Below are 23,031 nucleotides of genomic sequence, written 5' to 3'. Positions count from 1 at the left end.
GCATTGTGAACAAGTAAGCATGTAAATAGTTAACATCCAATTTTAGAAGTTATGTGCTTGGAAGCTCTCATATAAGTTATGTGGCTCTGGCAGTTGATATTTCATCCTACAAAGTCTACATCAAACTGGTGGTACGTCATAGAGGTAGCCCCTCATAGTGCACGGACGTATGAAGGCTAACATGTGCCAATCACAGTGGCATAAATGGAGGAGATCGGAGAAGATGCTCAGTCAGAAGCCGCTGAGGTGGTGCCAGACAAGCATCAAGCTGCTACTCCCTATGGGATGCATGCAGAGGATCTACAAAATGAAACGGAGGACATCTGTTTAAACGGAGAACTCTATATAGATATAGGAAGTTATGTTGAGCTTTGTGAGGATGAGAGAGAGAGACCTCTTAAAGCCATAAATATTGTATTTGAACAATTAAGCTCCGTTTTATAATGTATATTGTATTCACGTGGCTTTTTGTCCATTTCTGTCTATATGTGTCATTGTATTTAATGGTCTTTGCATCCACTCTAGGTACGTATGCTCTAGGTATGTTCTCACAAGCAGGGACGCCGAGCATTGCGCTCCGAGTGGGATGAAGACTGAAGCTGCAATCGCGAAGCTGGTCTGCTCAATATAGATGTTGCTCGTTCCACCGCTAGATCTAGTTGATCTGGTGAAAGAGACACTAAGAAGCACTACTATTGCTTCTCAGCGTCTCTTTCACCCGATCAATTGGATTTAGTGGTGGGACAAGCAACTTCTATGAGAAGAACTTCGCGATGCAGCTTCAGTCCCCATTGCACCCGGAGCGCAGTGCTTTTACAAATTCACAGAAATTCAACAAAATCTCTCTACACAGGAATCCCTCCCCCTTTATGAGTCCCCTCTCTCTCTCTCTCTCTCTCTCTCTCTCTCTCTCTCTCTCTACTTGTCCATGTTTTCTTCTCCATTCATTCAATATTAAGTTTAAATGTTCGTGTGTTTAATGCAAATATGGATGATGAGCAGTTTCTTTCTTCTTTGTCACCCTAGCAGAGACAGTGGTACGTGGAGCGTCATCGCTCCGGCGCACCATCACGCGTTCCTACTCCTTTAGCATCTCCCTCTGTTTCGGAGCATTTAGCGCGCTCCGAAGCTTCGGTGTCAACGAGACAATATTCACACTCGTCTAGGCACCGGTGCTCTAGTGGTGGCAACGACGGTTGTTGTGGGGATGCCGCCGCCGATGCCTCGACACCGCCTCGTGTTTGACGAGGCTCTTTACCCTCCCCTTCTTTGCCTGCCCCCACACTAGCCACGACATTGCCATCTACACCAAGTTTTGTGCGGTTGACGGCCGTTCCTAGCGGCTACACACCACTAGCTACTCCTCAAAGAGTCACTCTAGTCGACACTCCTCGCTTCGGGGCCCAGACTCCAGTGGAGACACCTGACGTCCGTACCCCCGGCGACATGCCGTTAGAGAGCCCTGCCGGCACACCCAGCTTCACGCGTCACCGGCGAGAGGGCTTGCCTTACTCCGTCAACGTCAGCGGCGGCATCATCTTGGATGATGAAGGCAAGAAGGTGATCTCGCGCATGCGCCGACTTTGCTCTCAGGTGTTTAGACACTACATACTAAACACCTGGAGTGAAGTACCAAGTGATTTAAAATATAGAGTCATCAGCATGCTGCATGATGAGTTTCTCGTTCCAACAGGGGATGACCGCTTCAATGAAGACCTGATGAAGGTTTGAATGCACGAATACTGCAAGCACAAGCGATCCGAAGTGCATAAAGCAATTAAGCATGGGTGGAACAGACCAGATTGGCTGGTGAAAGAAGATTGGAAGAATGCAAAGAAAGTAGCGTGTGAGAATCCCGCCAAGCGGAAGCAACAAAAGGAGGCAGCCAGAGTGCGAGTAGAGGCAGGAAGCTCGCACCACTTGGGGAGCGGCGGGTGGGCATCATTTGAGGCCGATTTTGTAAGTGTTTTCCCATTGCTCTTTAGGTTTGATAATTTAGGGTTTAGGGGTTTTTAAATTCTAACATAATGGATTCTTTGTATGTTTTGACAGTGGTTGATGATAGGACATGACCCCACACCGTACGAACGCGAGTACGCAGGTAGGAAGGGCTTAAACGCCTTGATGGACATTCTGAGTTCTCACGGTGGCATGGTTAGTGTTAGGATTTACTCTTTTCTATTTGTTGTATTGTTTTATAAATTATATGTTTATACTTACAGAAAGCTGTCTTATTGTTTTTTTTTGCAAAATCCAACAGATACGCTACTTGAACGCGATGAGATGTATGATTAGACGATGTCAGTCTAGCCGTAGCTAGATAGAATTAGTTTCCTTTTGTCATAGCATATGTATCATGAGATGACATTTATACGTCTTTTTGAAAACCATGTATATTTTTTCAATAATGACACTGGTGTTGTAACTATTACATTTGCAAAGTTTAACAATCAAGTGATTTTGCCTATGATGTGTACAATTGTCATTGATTTACTTTCATCAATTTACTTTTGTCAGTTTTGTATCTTTATTCTGCAAACAATACTATGGATGATGGAGTTAATGGTTATATTGTGTTTTGGGTGACTACTTTGGGTCTATATCTAAGCTTGCACTTTCTTTCAAAGGTGAATCTGGGCTTATCTTGGATTCATTTAGGTTTACTCAAGTATTGAAACATTCAATACGGTTGATGGGTGGCAGGGCATTCAATGCCCTGCCACCAAAGTTTTTTTCTATCGGGCGTCGCTATGACCGCCGCTATATAAGGCTCTACAATGTTGCTATAAATGTCACTATAGGTGGCCTGTAAACGATCGTTGCTATATAGCGATGGCTATAGCGATGCATATAGAGACCGTTCTAGAGACGCCCATAGCGACGTTCCCGTATCGACGCTGTTAGCGACAGTCCTAGTGACGTCGGGGAGTATAAAAACCCAATGTATTTCCGTCGCTAAAAGAGTCACAAGTGCACATAACCTCTTGTAGTGTTCTATCTCTTCTAAAGTTCTGTTCGATGGAGATGAATCATCATCAATAAGCTTTGCTTTGGCATCCGTTTCCTTTTTAACTGTGCCTGAGGGCTTTGTGCTGTCGTCCGCGGGTGACTAGTCTTAATCTTCCTTCTTTGTTGTCTTTGATGACTCCGTCATGTTTGAATTCTGTATCTTTGACATCTTCTGGGCCATTGGCATTCCCATTATGATGTTGTCTGGAATATCTTTTGTTGTGATCACATAGAATTGAGCTATGATAATCTATGAACTTACTTCAATGGTGGTGGAGATGATTCCCCAGCATTCTACTCGTTTGTCTCTTGATATGCTCACAAATTCAGGAGCATCTTCAAGTTGTGGTTGGCTACATCTTTTCCAAGTGCGAAAGGATGAGGTTCTTGTCTAGCTGAAAATATAGCTTTACTTCTTTTGACATCTTTTCTTCGTTTTCACCAACAATGTTGCACTTGATCGTCTCGGAATATTTTTTTGTATTGAGTGCTTTTGTTGTGGCAGTGTCCTTGAATTGACCTTTTTCTTCAACTTCTTTGCTTTGATCACCTACTTCGATTGATGTTGACTCCATTGGCTGTAATGTTGCACTTTTTTGCAATTGTTGAGCATTGTCTACCTGCATCTGAGTAACCTTTGACCTTAAAAGATCCATTGTACTTTCTAGCAGAATCTATCTCTTCGGAGGAGATTTTGGTGGTGACTTTTGTGTAGCTTTCTGGACTTTAGCTTTCGTTGACTTTAACTTTTCTATCACTTGTTCTGGCAACTTGAGGCTTTGCATCATCTTCAGATAGTCTTTGACTTCAGTCAGGGCCATCCATATGGGTTTGTACAAGGTCATGACCTTGCTGATATTCGTTACCATGTGCATCTTGATATGCATATGTGAGCGTGATCACATGTAACTGTTTGAACACTATTGAATTTGTTGGATTTTGGCTTTGACTTGTGGAGATCAGCTAAAACTTCTGTCCTTGATGATCTTCATAGAGACATTTGTCTGCAGATTCTAAGGGAACCTGGGTCAATTGGAAACTTCCAACAACCATATGATCTTTCAATGGTTTCTGCTTTGGAGAGGTCTGTTGGTTAGGAGCTCTAGGGCTTCTAACTAGTGTAGCATTTCCTGGTACATAAGCTGAGCTTGATGGATTTACAGCTCCCCCCTTCCTAGGGTGATCACTATAGCCTGCTTTATTGTACGAGTTGAAAATTGTTTTGCTCTAGTTTAGTCTCACCTTTTGGGACAGTGAAGGTACACTTTGGGTAGCAATGTTGACAATTGGCATCTGTAAACCTTTTGCATAGTTTCCTATGTATCTCCATGGAACATGACAAATTATTCCCCAAGTTAAAGCTGTAGATAGCATTATCTTTGCCCTGATATTGTCTATCCCATGGGTCTTATGATATGAGCTTCTGTGATTTCAGGACTCAAGGCATCATAGATGCTAGACTCTCGTCTATATCTATGACTGTTTTGGTCAAAATATATGTTCGTTTGGTCACAACATCGAAGCTTGATTTCCGATGGATGAGAGTTTGGTTCTGACAGATTTCTAGATTCACTCTAGTAATATCCTTCAGCTCTAGAGAGGATGGGCTATAATAGATTCTTTCCTCTGAAATGAACCATCCTATTTTATCTATCATTGGACGCAATTCTATGAGTTGGTATGTGGGCCGTTCAAACACTGGTTGATCCTTTTTGTACAGTTTTCCTTTTTGGCCTACATAGTGTGCATATGAATTATGTGTACCATACAAAGCTAATATCATTCTGTTTGATATGTCCCTTAGACTCGTGAATGATTGCACACTTGTGGCAGTGGATGCAAAATCATTTGCAAATTTAACAGTCTTTTCAACCTTTGGTGATATCTCAACACCTTTACTAAATTCATGCAAGAATTTTTTGTTCAAAGAATCAATTTTAGGCTTTTCAGGTGCTTGTGCATCTTTATGCTCATTTTGAACTTGTAGTTCTTTTATTGGTGTTTCTAATGGTAATACATAATCATCCAATTGCATTAAAATGATGAGTGAAATGCACTTACATCGAGATTCACATTTTCAATTTGCTATGTGCCTTGCTTGGCAGTTAATGTGTCCTTGTTGTCTGGATTTCTTGGACAATCTTCAGAAAAATGTCTACCTTTTCGTCCACAATTTGAGCAATACGCCATGACTGGTGGTATTTCATTAGGTTCTGTCATGTCAAGCTCTAGCTGAGAAGTTTCAGCTTCTATGCTAGCCAAATTGTCGGCATTTTCTTTTAAAACACTGAGCATCAAGCTGTAGATTGCTCCATCTTCACCTTTGTACCATCTTTGGCTTGGTTCCCCAATTAGATTGGCTTCAATTGGGTGATCTATTGGATCTTGCAATTTTGGTTTTCGACTATAGACTGATCACTGTAATCCATGTACAATGACCCTAATTGCATATGCACCAACTGTATGTTTTGCTGGCTTGTGCAGATTTCTGGATAAACACTTTGAGCAAATTTTTACACTTTTATCTGTACTTCATCTTTGAGCTTGCAATAACTGGCTCCACTGAAGTCTGTGAATATATGGGAGTTCTCTGAATCTGGCTTTACCCTGATCAATAGAATCTTGGCTCTTGTGTTGCTTTTACTGCTCATCACCAAGTATCTATGGCCTTCTGAATCTTTATACAAGACTTTGTCTCCATTGTAGCCATATAGTTGTAAAATCTGGTCGGTTGCAGCTGCACTTGTGCTGCCACTGCTATTGGCTTGTCCTGCTGTACTTGAACTCTCGACTCGATTTGAGTCTATGTTGGCTTGTTCTGTAAAAATTATCTCCTAGCAGATTTCGATATTGATTAGCAAAATTTATGCTGCTCGTAGTAGCTTAATCTGCAATCACATGTGAGTTGTCCCTGTTCGTCCAATTAGAAGCTAATTTGCAATGCAATTGCTTGCACTAGCCAATTTCTAGCATGCAAAATTTAAAAATTTGCCTGCCGCTCAATTGCCTCGAGTTGATCTTTTTTCTCCTTCGACTAATCTCTGGTTTACTTTGCACGGTTTACTCAGTTTACGACTCTTTTGGCTTTTTCGCGCTACTTCTCGGCTTCCTCGGCGTTGCTATTTTTCTCGACGTTGTTTTTTGCTTTTCGACCTCGTTCTGGCTTTTTTTGGCACTTTCTGCGACTTCCTTTGTATTTTTTCTAATTATTTGTGAAATTTTGAATTTTCTATTTTTTTGTATTTTTATAATTCTTAATGATTTTTTTGAAAAAGTTTTGATTTTTGATAATTTTCTAATTTTATGGAATTTTTATTAGTTTTATGAATTGTTAATGATTTAAGGAAAATGTTTCAATCAATTTTGGACTTTTTAAGGATTTTCTGTGAATGTTTTAAGTTTTTTACTATTTTTGTAAAAAATTTTGAATTTTTGAATATTTTATGATTTTCTATGTGTTTTTTATTTTTTGGTGAATTTTCTTTAAAAATATATATATATATTTTTCTACTCTTTTTTTTAATGAGTTTTCTATTTTTATCTTTTTCTAACTCTTTTTTTTGAAAATTTTTATTGTTTTTATGACTTTTAATGTTTTTTTAATTTTTATTTTTACTAATATACAAATAAATGAAATGAAAGTGATAAAAAAAAAGAAAATGAAATTAAAATAAAATGTAAATGAGCAAAATGAAATTGAAATGAAATTTAAAGGAAAAGAAAACGAAACGAATTGAAATTAAAATGAATGTTAAAACAAAATGAAATGAATCAATAGAAAAGTCAATGACACAAAAAAAAGCAAAAAGACAAAAGGCTCCTAGCATGCACGTAGAGAAGAGGTCCCCCTTTTCTTTCTTGTCTTCTTGTGTTAAGTGTGTAAGGGTGGGTTCACACGCCACGAAGCGCGAGAACGATGACGGAAGAAAAAAGATTATTTTAGCGTCGTAGAAACTATCCCAAGAAGACGTAAAGATCTATCCGACAAGGAAAGTCCATGCGACGAAACGCATGCTCGGAAAAAAAAATTCGAATTTAAGCCGAAAATTAATCGAAACACTGAAAATCACCCGAAAATCCAAAAATTTGCTAGAAAATTCCAAAAAATTCTTAGAAAATCGTTGTTATTTACAACCGAACATTTCGGACACGCAAAAGCACACCGAAAATACCAGATTTTATCGAAAACACCGATTTCGACAAAATTGTCCACCCGGTCCTCGAAAATAGTAAAACGCTAAAAAATTGACCATGGAGGGCACAAATGCGAACAAAATGATGCCATAATTACGCACACACAAAATAATTCGTAAAGATTGCAAAATCAATTTTTTATGAAATTATCCAAAAATTAATACAAAAATTTACAAAAAATTAACAAAATTATCCAAAAAATCCCAAAAAATTTCTACAAATTCTCCACTTATTGGGGAATAGTGTAGCTAATTAAAATTGCCAAAATCTCCTCAATTCAAATGCCAAACAATTTTATCAAAAAAATCAAGACTATGCAATTAAACCGACAAAATTAGGTCAAAAATTGACGCAATTGAAGTGTGTAAATCCTTCTTTTGAGCACAAAAACACAGATATTAATCATTACACACATCAATTATGCAATCAAAATATGAATCAATCATGTAAATTAAACACTTTTTAGGCACACCCACACTAAAAACTAACAGTTTTTACCAATCTTTAGGTGCACACACAAAAGGGTTAAACTTGTCGGATTTGTAATGCGACTTCACAAATCATTATTTGGGCATGAATACAACATAAATCAATCATCACAATTGAAAAATCATAATGCACACATTGATTTTTAGGTGCACAAACATGGGCAAAATAGTGCACACACACCTAAAATTAGGCATACACACACTCAATTAGAATGCACACACACTTGATTTTAATGCACACACACTTGAAATTGACCATTCAAGCATGCAATCAACTCAATTAGGCACCCAATTAACAATCCAAAATCACCAATTAGCAATTGAAACTTGTCAAATTCATGCGCCACCAATTCTTAAAAAATTGGCATTACGACGGCGTGAAACTGAATAATCGCAAAATTTTCAATCCAACATAGCATCACATTGTATTACATCAACATATCATAGCATTACATTGCATCATAATGGGATCTCTACACAATTCTACACATCTCTAGATTTTAGGGAGGTTGAGAATACCACCTTAACTACCTTTCCATTGAAGTTCAATTGAATGGTTGAATGCTCCAATCCTTCATAGCAAATTAGTAAGTAGCAAAAATTAGTCAAATTAGCAAGGGGTTAGTGTGAAATTAGAGTGTGTAAACACACAATTGGCAAGATATGGTGTCAAATTAGGGAATTATAAACACAATGCTTCATGCACACACATCCAAAATCCACGAAAACATAAATACACAAGTGAAATTAGTAGTGAAATTAGTGAGGGAACGCATTTGATTATGCCACAATTACACTAGCGTAGGCCATCGTCCGCGGCAGCGGCGGTTGCCAAATGTTGGGGGTTCCATCATTGCAATAGCTCCAATGACCAACAAAACTATCAATCCGGAGGGATGAGGTACCCGGCTAGGGCATGGAAACACTTACACGGCTAGTGAGCTAATCGTGGCAACACAAATGGTTAACTCTACGAAGTGAGCTTCTCGGGCTATGGAGGAGCTAAGCCGCAATGAAGGGAAATCTCCATATCCACTTCTCTTCACTTCTAATCAATCCAATCACACACACTACGCTTGCAAGACACACACAACACTAATCCTATCATGCAACACACTAATCGCAAGCACACACACATAGATCTATCGAGAACCACACTCCAATCAAACCTACATGTGCACACAAGCAAAAGAGGGCAATCACACAAGATTAGAGAGGGATTAACCACTAATTAGTGTAGACCTAGCTAATCTAAGCATCATAGGCAATCATAAGAAGCATGAGAGAGGCATAGTGAGAGAGAATGAATCATTGATTAGTGTTAATCAAGTCTCATGAGTAAGGAGAAGCTCAAGGACTCCATAGCAACACACCTCAAGAGCTCTCACCAAAGAGTGCTCTCAACAAATGAGCTTGAGGACCCTAATTTCTTTTACACATTGCCTTATATAACTAGGGTAAAAAATGCAATGTCCGGACGTCCAAGGCCTTTAGGGCTCCATCACTTACTGTATCCGCAACCTAGACACAATAATTAACCTATTCTTTACAGCTTGGAACTCCCATTGAGCCCGTAACACACTAATAATATTACAATGGCTTGAAATAAATCAGGAATTTACAATACGTGACCATTTTGGGAAAACGTGGAAAATGTGTAACTCCAATCTTTATTGCTTCTTTTCTTTGATCTTCGTTGTGCATCCGTATGTCTTCGATCTTTAGCAGCTTCTATTATCTGACGTTGACTCAGTGAACATTCATCTATCATAGAAGATAGATCATTGTGAGTTGCTATAGTCACCACATTGACTTTTTGTCGTCGTGAAAGTGCATCGGCCACTTGATTGGGCTTACCAGCAATGTGAGCAATATGAAAATAAATTTGCAAAAGAAAATTTGCCTACCTTATTTGTTTGTCAGAAAGCTTGGTTTGCGTCATGAAGTACTTGAGACTTTGGGGGTCTGTTCGTATAATTATGGAGTCCCCAATAAATAGTGCTTCCATGTGTCTAGGGCATGTAGAATAGCTAAAATCTCTTTCTCATAAATGCCCAAGACCTGTTCATCCGTATTGAGCCTTCGGCTCGCATATGCTATGGCATGCCCTTCTTAAAGCAAGACTACTCCAAGGCAATCACCACAAGCATCACATTGGACCTCAAATGGATTTGAGAGATTCGGAAGCATGAGGACTGGTTGAGAGGTAAGCTTCTCTTTAAGCTTATCAAAATATTTTTGCTCCTTAGCAGTCCATGAATACTTAACGTTCTTCTTTGCTAAGTCATGTAATGGTCCTGTTATTTGAGAAAATTTTGCTATGAAGCGTCTATAGTATGCACACATACCAATAAAGCTTCTTAGCTCATGTAGATTCCTTGGATTAGGCCATGCTTTTATTACCTCTAACTTCGATGGATCCATACGGATACCATGTGAGAGATAATATGACCTAAGTATTGAATCTCTTGAAGGAAAAATTTGCTTTTCTTTTGGTTGAGATAAAGCTTGTTCTCCCTCAATGCTTGAAAAATCACTTGGAGATGTTGCTTGTGTTCCTCCAAGGACTTAGAGTAGATGATGATATATCATCAAAGAACACTCCAGTGAACTTGTGGTAGGGTCTAAATATTTTCTCCATTAAATGATGAATGTGGCTGGTGCATTGGTCAAGCCAAAAGGCATGACTAGATATTCATAAGACCAAACATTGTACAAAACGCGGTCTTTACGATATCTTCATCCACTATCTTTATTTGATGATAGCCACTTTTTAGGTCAATTCTACTAAAGTAGGTAGATCCTTGTAGCTTATCAAACAGATCTTCTACCCAAGGTACAATAAATCTGTTTTTGATAGTGATATGGTTTAGTGCTCGATAGTCCACACACATACGGTATGTACCATCTTTCTTTTGCACTAAAAGGATTGGAGAACAAAAGGGAGAGGACCTAGGCCTCACCATCCCTTTTCTACCAATTCTTGTACTTGCCTCATGATCTCCTCTTGTTGAGCTTGGAAACTCGATAAGAAGGCTTGTTAGGTGGTTAGCTTCCTGGTAGGAGCTCAATTTGATGGTCATCATCCCCTTGTTTTGGAGGTGAGTCCATAGGGATATCATCGATGAAAACATCTTGGACTCCACTTAGAAAAGTAGAAAAGTCTAACTCTTCTTGATTCCTACCATTTTCATTTGATAAACCATTAGCGTCACTAGTAGATTCTTTGACAAAAATCATGTACGTAGAAATCGAGCTTTTCATTGACTTATCAAAAGCTAGTGAATTTACAAGTGGTATTCTACGACCAAACTCATTAGCATCTTTATACACGTTCTTTCCCCTATAGGTGAAGTAGATTCTCCTTTCAAGGAACTTCATGTTGGTAGCCATGCGATCAAACCATGGCCCCCCTAGGATAGCATCCTCATGTTGGAGAGGAGAGATGAAAAAGTCTTTTTTATCAAAATATCTTTGGACATGAAGCCTCAACTTCCCAATCAAGGGAGTAACAGAGGCTTGTTGTTCCTTGAAAGCTGTGTCAGCTGTTACAATATCTCCCATCTCGAAAGCGTGAATGCCCAACTTGGTGGCCAACTCTGTTGATATGAAGTTGTGAGTAGAGCCAGGGTAAAAAAAGATGAAGGCATCACGCTCCCTTACCTTTCCCCAAGCATATGAGAGAGATGATCCTTTGCAATGAGCAATCCTCTTTTGGAGCTTCGATGGTGGAAGCCCTAGGAGTCTCATAGTGCGCATTTTTCTTGGGGCAAGAACGATAGCCATGTCCTTTGGGGGTTGACATACTTGGCCATTTCTTGGGGGTTGACATACTTGGCCATTTTTCTTGGGGTAAGAACGATAGCCATGTCCTTTGGGGGTTGACATACTTGGCCATTTCTTCAGGTAGTAACCCCGCACAAAATTGTTGCTTTTGCTCAGTAAAGTCTATCTTCCGGAAGAGAGTAGCCTTGATATGTAAATCCCAAAACTTGTCCACATATTTGTGAATAGACTCATGTGAGAGAAGCTTCAAACTACACCATTTGGTAAGTACTTTTTCCTTTGTATTGCTTGTAAGGAATTGCTTCATGATGGAAACTCGTAGAGTTTTCTATGTCTTTGGGGCCTCATCGTTGCCACGAAGCCTAGCCCACCATTGACGAGCCGATTTTGGGACATGCATAGCTACATGGTATAGCTTGGAGGACTCCGTGAAGCCCTTGTCTCCAAAGGCCACATCAAATTGCTGGACGAAGGCCAATACTTTGTCGATGGCACCAAAGGTGCCATCATAGGTGAGAAAAGAGATATTCTTTCCTCCTTCTTTGAGATTCTTCAGCTTTTGTGATCTTCGCCATGCAGGGTATGATTTGCGATGTCCTCCCCTCTTGTATTCTCTAGGAGAATAGCCATAGCTTTCGTCGGGAGAGGAAGAAGGTGAAGAAGAAGGAGAAGAGGGTGACCTCTTTCTTGACCTTTTCTTCCTTTGTTTCCTCTCATCTCTTTTGGTGTGACGAGGAGGACTGTGTGTTGACTGTTTCCTCATGGGAGGAGTTGGCGATCATCTAGACCGCCGTCTTCGTGGAGACACATCTTAGGGATTCATTACTTTCTTGTTCTTTGGATTCTTGCTCTTGTATGGGAGAGAGTCTTATTTTGGGGGTCTCATCACAAGAGGCCTCCTAAGCTCTCCCTCCTCTTTGAGAGGAAGGGAAATCCTAAAAGCACGAAGTTGTTGAGTAACTTTGGCTTGCAAAGTAGGGTTGCCCATAGCTTGATGCAACCTAGTAACAAGATAATTGATAAACATGGGGGAATCATCATTAGCACCTTCATGTGCAAAATCAAAGTTATCAATGTTCATTCTACTCTCTTGGTTATTCTCAACCATGCTAATTATACTTATGTGTTTACTTAATGTATTCTTTGGCAATTCAAAACCTTAGTTGCTACTCCTCTTAGCCTTTCAAAATTAAGTATCTACACCCATGGCTCTAATTGGTTAATTATAAAGAGTAGTGGGGTGGGTCTAACAGAGCAAAATTGCCAAGGGATAGCTCCTTTTGAACTTCTTATGGCTCAATAATGGTAAAGCCGTAGGCAAGTCTAAAAAGACCCCATTATTAATACCAAAGCTCCCGAGGTGTGCACCATATCCCACATAGTGGGCTCAACAAAACCGATAATAGATCCTACTCCCACTTACCCTAATATAATTAACAAAATCAACCATTAATAGGCTACTTAAGGACCTCTCTTCTTAAGCAAGAAATGAGAAACCAAATGCTCTGATACCAATGTAATGTAAATAGTCTATGAACTTTGAGGATAACAGAATTAAGAGAATTAAAGTGATCATTTTTGTGAAATTACTTTGAGAACATAGAGGGTGAACTTAATTGATGGTAGCAACATGAACATAGTACTTAATTAACTTGGCATGAACAATACTTTTGCAAGAGAGAAAGTATTAGAGAACATGACAATAGTTGAGGACTGGATTTACTTGAAGCCAGTCCCCCCTCCAAAAGGCATTTGTATTATAGATTCTCCCATCACGAGAGACTTGTTACAATATAATCTGTGTTCCTTGTGACTTTGGTGATGCTATGAAGATGAAAAGCTTCATGCATCACGGGCATAACATATGTAACATTTAATGGTCTAGTAACTTGAGTGTAGTAGAAAAATAGCATGAACATAGTGAGCATTTGATTAAAATAGATTCCTAATGAGAATAACAAGAGTGCTTGGGCGGAGAGAGCAACAAAAAGCATAAAACCTAGTTGGATAGCATGAACAATACTTCAAAAGAGAGAGAAATTAATCAATTGACAACAGTTGAGGACCGGATTTGCATGGAGCCAGTCCCCCCTCCAAAAGTCTTTGTATTATGGTTTCTCCCATCAAGAGAGACATTTTACAATACAATTCTTTGTGCTCCTTCAATACTAGCTAGTGCAATGAAGATGGAAACTTCAAGCACTGAGAAAAAAACTTATCAAACACAACATCAATACCCTCACGATTTCAGACCCAAGACCTCACACACCTTCGAAGATGGTGAGAGCTAGCGGGGTATGAGAGTAGATTGAGAGGAAAAAGGAGTAGTCTTACGAGAAAGATGTACATCTCCTCACATAATCACCCATATTAGCATAGCGTAGCTTAGTAATTAGCATGGTAGAGGAGATGAGCATGCATTGAAGCTTGGCTCTTGGTTGGATTTGCATCACAAAGCCAAGAGTTGTTGGTGTAGGCCTCCCTTCTCACAAGCTTGGAGTAGGTGATAAGCTTTCCATTAAAGCTTGAGAAGGAGAGAGAGAGAGAGAGAGAGTCTTCTTCCTTCACACATGAGATTGTGTGAGTGTTACATAAATAACGCCTTGAGAAAATCAGCCCCCTCTCTCTCTTGGTTGACCCCTCTTGCTAATTGCTCATGCTCACACCCTATTGAACCTCCCCAGGCTTAGCCAATGAAAATTAAGCAGCATAAGTGATGGATTGCCCATGGCTTGTTGAAGCCTAGAAACAACATAGTTAACAAGCATAGGGGCATCATTAGTAGCCTGCTCATTAGCAAAATCAAAGTTATCAACATTAATTTCACTCTCTTTACTATTGTCAACCATTCTAACAACTTTTAGGTGTACTTTGACACTTCAAGCCCTAGTTGCTACTCCTCTTTACCCCTTTAGAAAAAGCACTCAAGCTACTATACTCGTGGCTCGAATACCATTAATTGCAAGGAATAGAAGAGAGGGTCGTTCAACACCAAAATAGTAGCGGCTCTTGTCAAGCTTCTAATAGCTCAATAGTGGTTAATCCATAGGCAAGCCCCATAGGACTCCACTATTAAGACCATAGCTCTTGATGGTGATGCCCCATTAACTGCACAAAGGCAGGCGCACTGCAAGGCTGAAAGATCCCTATTCTACTTACTCACATGCAATTAATGATACCAACCATTTATAGCTAGCTTGAGGACCTCCCTTCTTGAGAAAGAAAAGAGAAGCCTTGTGCTCTGATACCTATGTAACATTTAATGGTCTAGTCACTTGTGTGTAGCGGAAAATAGCATGAACATAGTGAGCATTTCATTAGAATAGATTCCTGATGAGAATAACAAGAGTGCTTGGGTGGAGAGAGCAACAAAAAGCATAACACCTAGTTAGATAGCATGAACAATACTTCAAAAGAAGAGAAATTAAGCAATTGACAAAAGTTGAGGACCGAATTTGCATGGAGCCGGTCCCCCCTCCAAAAGGCTTTGTATTATGGTTTCTCCCATCAAGAGAGACATTTTGCAATACAATTCTTTGTGTTCCTTCAATACTAGATAGTGCAATGAAGATGGAAACTTCAACCACTAAGCAAAACACTTATCAAACACAACCTCAATTCCCTCACGGTCTCAGACCCAAGACCTCACACACCTTTGAAGATGGTGAGAGCTAGCGGGGTATGAGAGTAGATTGAGAGGAAGAAGGAGGAGTCATACGAGAAAGATGTACATCTCCTGACATAATCACTCATATTAGCATAGATTATCTTTATAATTATCATTGTAGAGGAGATGAGCATGCATTGAAGCTTGGATCTTGGTTGGATTTGCATCACAAAGCCAAGAGTTGTTGGTGTAGGCCTCCCTTCTCACAAGCTTGGAGTAGGTGATAAGCTTTCCATTAAAGCTTGAGAAGAGAGAGAGAGAGTCTTCTTACTCTACACATGAGCTTGTGTGAGTGTGTGTGTGTGTGTGGATAATTTCCTTTGAAAAATCAGCCCCCCCTCTCTCTTGGTCGACCCCTCTTGATATTTTCTCTTGCTAGCACCTCATTGGACCTCTCTCAGCTTAGCCAATGAAAGTTAACTAGCATAAGTGATAGTCTTCTGACATGTGTTCCCCTTTCCCCTTTTGTGAGAGCTTTAGGTAATTAATTAATTCAACTAAAATCTCATTGGAAACCTTTGCCTCCTGGCCAATAGGAATCAGGCAAGCCATTGGGCTGCTCAATGCTCATTGGACCCCTTGGGAGGCTGTCCAATAGTCTCTAGAGAGCTTAATTCCTATTGGTTCTTTTATTAAGTGTTTTTAAATTAATTAAACTAGATTTAGTCTAGCCTAATTCTCATTGGTCTACCTTCAAGGCCATCCAATAGGATTTGAGTACACCTTGTGGGCATCTGGGCTAGGGAGCTGACATGTGTCCCTCATTCCCTTTGTGTAAAGGGAGCTTGTGCGTATGTGTGTGTGTGAGTGAGTTTCTCTCTCATCTCCTACAACTAGGGCTCACCCCCTCCTATGTAGGGATGCATGAAGACTTTTTGGAACGCATACAAAGCATCCAATTTTCCTAATGTTTGATCTTTGGACACAACCTTTGAAGTTTGGAACCTTAGCATTTTGGAAGTCTTAATGGGATGAACCTGAGGGTCTTTTAAGACCATTGTTGCACATTGCTCTTTTGCAGATGGCCCCCCCTTTGGATCCCTATTTTCCCTCCTTTGGATCCCTACTATGGCCGGTCTGCCAGCTTAACCAATATTCTAGCTTTTTCTCCCCTAGCACTTCCTCATATTAAATGATCAGTTTAACATGAGAAAATTATTTAGGAGAATCAAATATTAGTTATTATGACATTACCTCTTTCTTGAAATCATAGTCGTCCTCGACAATGGGATAGAGAAGATAAAGTATAAAATAGTCCTTTTCCTAGCGGGTAGAGGATCCCTATGTTACCCTACGACATCGTTCCAGAATGTATGACTAGTACATTTGGCACTTGGGAGCCTAAGCTGCCGCAAGCATGTCTGCACATTAGTCCTATCAACCTTCCATAGTAGAGTGACAAGCTCTAGTTGGTGTTCATGGGACGTCGTCTCCGCAAACTTGATCTAAGCATGCATACTACTTCATTTTTGTGCACAATAAAAAAAAAGAGAGTCTTATAACACAAAAAACTTTGTTCACTTTTAACTTTTGTACATTTGCTTACTCTTGGGAAGCATTGTAAGCATTGACAAGTTTTAGGTTATCTTTTAATTGTATGCCTTGCATCCATCTAGCATCTTCAAAAGGATAATTCTTAAACTAAATAAGATATCATCGGATAGTCTTACCACCTCTTAGTACCTTGTCTTCATGTCGGAGGATGGACTTGGACTGCAGCACCTCTTCTTGGTCCTCAATCTCCGGTGGGTCTTCAATAGTAGGTTCTAATTAAAGTGGCTCTCCTTTGTAAAGCTTTAATAGGCTCACATGAAAAGCATTGTGTATGAGCCAATGGTTGGGCAACTTGAGTTGATAGGCCATCCCATTGATTGGCCTAAAAATTTGGAAGGGACCATAGTACCTTTTTGCTAACTTAGCATAGTACTTTTGGTGTCCCGTAGGATTCTTGCCCGTCGTGTGCCTTAATCGAGCCTTGGGAAATTTGAGTAAGACCCAATCATTTTCTTTAAAGGCTTGGTCTCTTCTGTGCTTGTCAGCAATAGCCTTTTGTCTTTGCTGTGAGATAGAGATAGCATCCTTAATCTTTTGGAAAGATTCTTGTAGATCTCGGCTATACTTATTTGCAACGAAGATCTTCCGGTGTACCTTAAGTAGCAAGGGACTTTTTGATCTTCCCTCAATTACCTCAAAAGGTGCTTTTCCCGTGGATGTATGTACAGTGTTATTGTAGGCATATAACACTAAGGGTAAGTACTTCCTCCATTGGGATCTTTGATCTACTTCCGTTACATAGGCTTTTAGTAGATCGAGAATTGTAAGGTTAGCTATTTCACTTTGGCCATCCGTTTGCAGGTGATAGGCCGAAGAGAAGTTTAACCTTGTTCCTAAATTCTCAAAGAGACCCTTCCAGAAACTACTTGTCATTCTAGGATCTCTATCCGACACTATGGACATTGGCAAGCCATGGTACTTGAAGATTTGTGATATGAAGAGGGTTGCCATTTGATGGGCTTTGATAATCTTTTTGACAGGTATAAAATGAGCTTGTTTACTAAACTTGTCCACTATCGTCCATATTCCATATTACCATGGATAAACTTAGGCAATCCAAAGATAAAATCCATGGATATGCTCTCCCATGGTGAATTAGGGATTAGCGAAGGTTGAAGCAATCCAGGTCGCTTCTCTCTATCAAACTTGGTCTTTTGGCATACCACACATTTAGAAACATACTCTTGTATGTTTGCTTTCATGGTAGCCCAATAGAAATATGTTTCAATCCCTTTAGGGTAGACTAAATCCCTCTATGCCCTGTATAAGGAGGAGCATGAGATTCATACATTACTTTCTCACATAGTGAGCTACTAACGCATAGTCTATTGCCATAGAGAAGATAACCATCTTGTAAAGTAAATGGTTCCTCTTTCTTCCCTAATGCAAGGGCTGAAATCACATCTCTAAAATCGGGATCAATAGCATACTCATCTATCATAGAAGATAGATCATTGTGAGTTGTTATGGAAACCGCATTCACTCTTGGCCATCTTGAGAGTGCATCGGCTACTTGATTATGCTTGCCAGCAATGTGAGCAATATGAAAATGAAATTGCGAAAGGAAATTTGCCCACCTCATTTGTTTGTCGGAGAGCTTGGTCTGCGTCCTGAAGTAGTGAAGACTTTGGTGATCCGTTCGCAGAATGAAAGGAGTCCCCAATAAATAGTACTTCCATGAGTCTAAGGCATGTAGAACTGCGAGGAGTTCCCTTTCATATATGCCTAGAGCTTGCTCAACAAGGTCGATCCTTTGACTTTTCATAGCATATGGCCTGCCCTTCTTGGAGCAAAATAGCTCCAAGGCAATCACCATAAGCATCACATTGGACCTCAAATGGCTTTGAGAGGTCCGGTAGTGTAAGCACAGGTTGAGAGATAAGCTTTTCTTTAAGCTTTTCAAAAGCATTGTTCTCCTTGGCAGACCATGTATACCTAACGTTTTTCTTTGTTAGGTCATGTAATGATCATGCTATTAGTGAGAACTTTTCTATGAAGCGTCTATAGTATGCACACATACCTATAAAGCTTCTTAGTTCATGAAGATTCCTTGGTTTATGCCATCCTTTTATTACCTTTAATTTTGATGGATCCATTTGGATGCCATCTTGAGAGATAATGTGACCTAAATATTGAATCTCTTCTAAGAAAAATTAATTTTTCTTTCAATTAACATAAAGTTTATTCTTTCTTAGAACTTGAAATATTACATGGAGGTGTTGCTTGTGTTCGTCTAATGAATTAGAGTAGATGATGATGTCATCAAAGAAGACTTGGTGAGGCTTGAATAGTTTCTCCATCAATCTGTTGAATGTGTCTGGTGCATTGTTCAAGCCAAAAGGCATAACAATGTACTCATAAAGACCAAACGTAGTACGAAATGCGGTCTTTACAATGTCTTGATCAACTATCCTTATTTGATGATACTTTTTAGGTCAATCCTACTGACGTAGGTGAACCCTTGTAGCTTATCAAATAGACCTTCTACCCGTGGATCGGGAAACCTATTCTTGATAGTGATCCTATTTAGTGCTCTATAGTCGACACACATACGATATGTGTTGTCTTTCTTTTGCACTAATAGCACATGAGAACAAAATGGAGCTGAGCTAGGCCTAACCATGCCCTTCTCAACTAACTCATGCACTTGCCGCATAATCTCCTCTTGTTGAGCTTGAGAAACTCTATAAGGAGGTTTGTTAGGTGGTGAACTTCCTAGAAGAAGTTCAATTGCATGGTCATCATTGCCTCTTTAGGAGGTAGCTCACAAGGGATGTCGTTATAAAGACATCTTGAAACCCCTTGAGAAAATTGGATAACTCTAATTCCTTTTGATTGTGTATATTTTCTTTTGCTAAAACATAAGGTTCTTGAGAGTCTTTAATTAAAATCATGTACACGGAAATAGAGCTCTTTATTGACTTATTGAAGGCTTGTGTATGTACGATGGGTATGGTGCTACCCATTTCCTTAGCATCTATGTACATATCTTTTTCCTTGAACCTAAAGGAGATTATTCTCCTTTTAGGGAATTTAACATTGGCAGCCATGCGATGAAACCATGGTGCCCCTAGGATTACATCCTTATGCTTGAGAGGAGAGATAAATAAGTCCTCTTTGTCCACATAGCCGTGGACATGGAGCCTCAATTTTCCGATTAAGGGAGTGACTGAAGCTTCTTGCCCCTTGAGAGCACCGTCTGCGGTAGGACATCTCCCATCTCGTTAGCTTGTATGACTAGCTTGGTGGCCAACTCTGTGGATATGAGATTGTGAGTAGAACCAGGGTCAAAGAGAATAAAAGCATCATGTTCTCTTACATTTCCCCAAGCATGGCATAGAGGAGATCCTTTGCGGTGAGTTTTCTCCTCTTGGATTTCGACCAGGGTAGCTCTAAGAGGTTCATGGTGGGTGTTTTTTTGGGGACAAGCGCGGTACGCATGCCCTTGCTTGCCGCACTTGAAACAACGGTTATCCTTGAGATAACGCTCAAGCTCTTCAAGAGAGAGTTTATTTTTGCCTTTGTAAACTCCCTTCTCTTTAGCTTTGTATGTGTTGCCCTTAGGAGACTTTTGGACATTGTCCTTCCCCTTAGGCTCATTGGAATCCTTGTTTTCCGTGGGCTTAGAATTTCTTTTAGCCCCCGTTTGGAAATTGATTCGAGAAGCCACCATAGTATGGTCTATAACCACTGATATGGTGCGTGGCCTTTGGGAGTTGACATACTCCGCCATTTCTTCAGTTAAGCCCGCACAAAATTGTTGCTTTTCCTCTCCAAAATACAACTTTTTGAAGACAATGTCTTTGAGTTGTAAGTCCCAAAACTTGTCTACATGTTTGTGAATGGATTCGTAGGGAGAGAGCTTCAAGCTTTGCCATTCGGTGAGTACTTTGTCTTTGGCATCAGTGCCCAAAAACTGCTTCATAATGGAATCTCTTAAAGCTTTCCATGTTCGTGGAGCTTCACTGTTGGCCCGTAGGTTAGACCATCATTGTCTGGCGGACTTTTGAAAGTGCATAGCTACATGGTGTAGCTTAGAGGACTCCGTGAAGCCCTCATCTCCAAACTCGTCATTGAACTGTTGGATAAAGACCAAGACTTTGTCCGTAGCGCCAAAGGTGCCATCGTAGGTAAGGAAAGAGATGCTCTTCCCTCCCTCTTTGAACTTCTTGAGCTTGGACGACCTCTTCCATGCGGCATAGGATTTCCTATGGCCTCTTCTTTTTGATGGTTCAAAGGTTGCACCATCACTTTCTTCACAAGGTGAAGAATTTGAGGAAGATGGAGAAGAGGGTGACCTCTTTCTCGCCTTTTTCTTGCCTTGATCTTCTTTGTCTTCACCATCACTTTCATAAGAGGAAGAGGATGAGGAAGATAGAGAAGAGAAAGAGGGTGTCCTCTTTCTCTCCTTTTTCTTCTCTTGCTTTTTGTCATCCCTCTTTGAATTATGGTGTGGAGAAGTGTACGATGGTCTTCTCCATTTTGGAGGTAATGGACAACGTTTAGCCCGCTGTCTTCGTGGAGCCATCTCCGTCGAGGTGGCAGGAGACTCACTTCTTTCTCGTTCCTTCGGTGGGGGCTCTTGAATTCTCCTTTGGGAAGGAGATGCGTCATCAAGGATAAAATTTCTAAGCCCTTCGTATGGATCCTCTTCGTCTTCCCGAATTGGAGAGAGACCTCTTTTGGAAGTCTCGCAAGGAGGCTTCCTAGGTGCTCTCTCGTCATGGTGGGGAGCTTGGAGGATCCCATGAGCACGAAGCTGCCGTTGCATTTCACTTTGGAGGGATGGATTGCCCATGGCTTGTTGAAGCCTAGAAACAAGATAGTTAACAAGCATAGGGGCATCATTAGTAGCCTGCTCATTAGCAAAATCAAAGTTATCAACATTAATTTCACTCTCTTTACTATTTTCAACCATTCTAACAACTTTTAGGTGTACTTTGGCACATCAAGCCCTAGTTGCTACTCCTCTTTACCCCTTTAGAAAAAGCATTCAAGCTGCTTGAATACCATTAATTGCAAGGAATAGAAGAGAAGGTCGTTCAACACCAAAATAGTAGTGGCTCCTGTCAAGCTTCTAATAGCTCAATAGTGGTTAATCCATAGGCAAACCCCGTAGGACTCCACTATTAAGACCATAGCTCTCGACCGTGATGCCACGTTAACTGCACAAAGGCAGGTGCACTGCAAGGCTAAAAAATCCCTATTTTACTTACTCACATGGAATTAATAATACCAACCATTTATAGCTAGGTTGAGGACCTCCCTTCTTGATCAAGAGAAGAAAAGCCTTGTGCTCTGATACCTATGTAACATTTAATGGTCTAGTAACTTGTGTGTAGCCAAAAATAGCGTGAACATAATGAGCATTTCATTAGAATAGATTCCTAATGAGAATAACAAGAGTGCTTGGGTGGAGAGAGCAAGAAAAAGCATAACACCTAGTTAGATAGCATGAACAATACTTCAAAAGAAGAGAAATTAAGCAATTGAAAATAGTTGAGGACCGAATTTGCATGGAGCCGGTCCTCCCTCCAAAAGGCTTTGTATTATGGTTTCTCCCATCAAGAGAGACATTTTACAATACAATTCTTTGTGTTCCTTCAATACTAGCTAGTGCAATGAAGATAGAAACTTCAACCACTAAGCAAAACACTTATCAAACACAACCTCAATTCCCTCACGGTCTCAGACCCAAGACCTCACACACCTTCGAAGATGGTGAGAGCTAGCGGGGTATGAGAGTAGATTGAGAGGAAGAAGGAGGAGTCTTACGAGAAAGATGTACATCTCCTGACATAATCACTCATATTAGCATAGCTTAGCTTAGTAATTATAATCGTAGAGGAGATGAGCAAGCATTGAAGCTTGGCTCTTGGCTGGATTTTCATCACAAAGCCAAGAGTTGTTGGTGTAGGCCTCCCTTCTCACAAGCTTCGAGTAGGTGATAAGCTTTCCATTAAAGCTTGAGAAGAGAGAGAGAGAGAGAGAGAGAGAGAGAGAGAGAGAGAGAGAGAGAGAGAGAGAGAGTCTTCTTACTCTAGACATGAGCTTGTGTGAGTGGATAATTGCCTTTGAAAAATGATCCCCCCCTCTCTCTTGGTCGACCCATCTTGCTATTTGCTCTTGCTAGCACCTCATTGGACCTCTCTCAACTTAGCCAATGAAAGTTAACTAGCATAAGTGATAGTCTTCTGACATGTGTTCCCCTTTTCCCTTTTGTGAGAGCTTTAGGTAATTAATTAATTCAACTAAACTCTCATTGGACCCCTTTGCCTCCTGACCAATAGGAATCAGGCAAGCCATTGGGCTGCTGAATGCTCATTGGACCCC

At 40.2% G+C, this 23,031-nt stretch overlaps 1 pseudogene; it reads left to right on the top strand.

Moving 5' to 3' along the window:
- Positions 1 to 987: 987 nt before the first annotated feature.
- Positions 988 to 3,113, top strand: LOC147462945 (uncharacterized; annotated as a pseudogene).
- Positions 3,114 to 23,031: the final 19,918 nt, after the last annotated feature.

Source organism: Adiantum capillus-veneris, chromosome 2 (genome assembly GCF_014529385.1).
Source record: "Adiantum capillus-veneris isolate H3 chromosome 2, ASM1452938v2, whole genome shotgun sequence".
NCBI classification, from domain to species: Eukaryota; Viridiplantae; Streptophyta; class Polypodiopsida; order Polypodiales; family Pteridaceae; genus Adiantum; species Adiantum capillus-veneris.
Note: the sequence above shows the minus strand (reverse complement) of the source record. Positions and strands in the feature narration are given on the sequence as shown.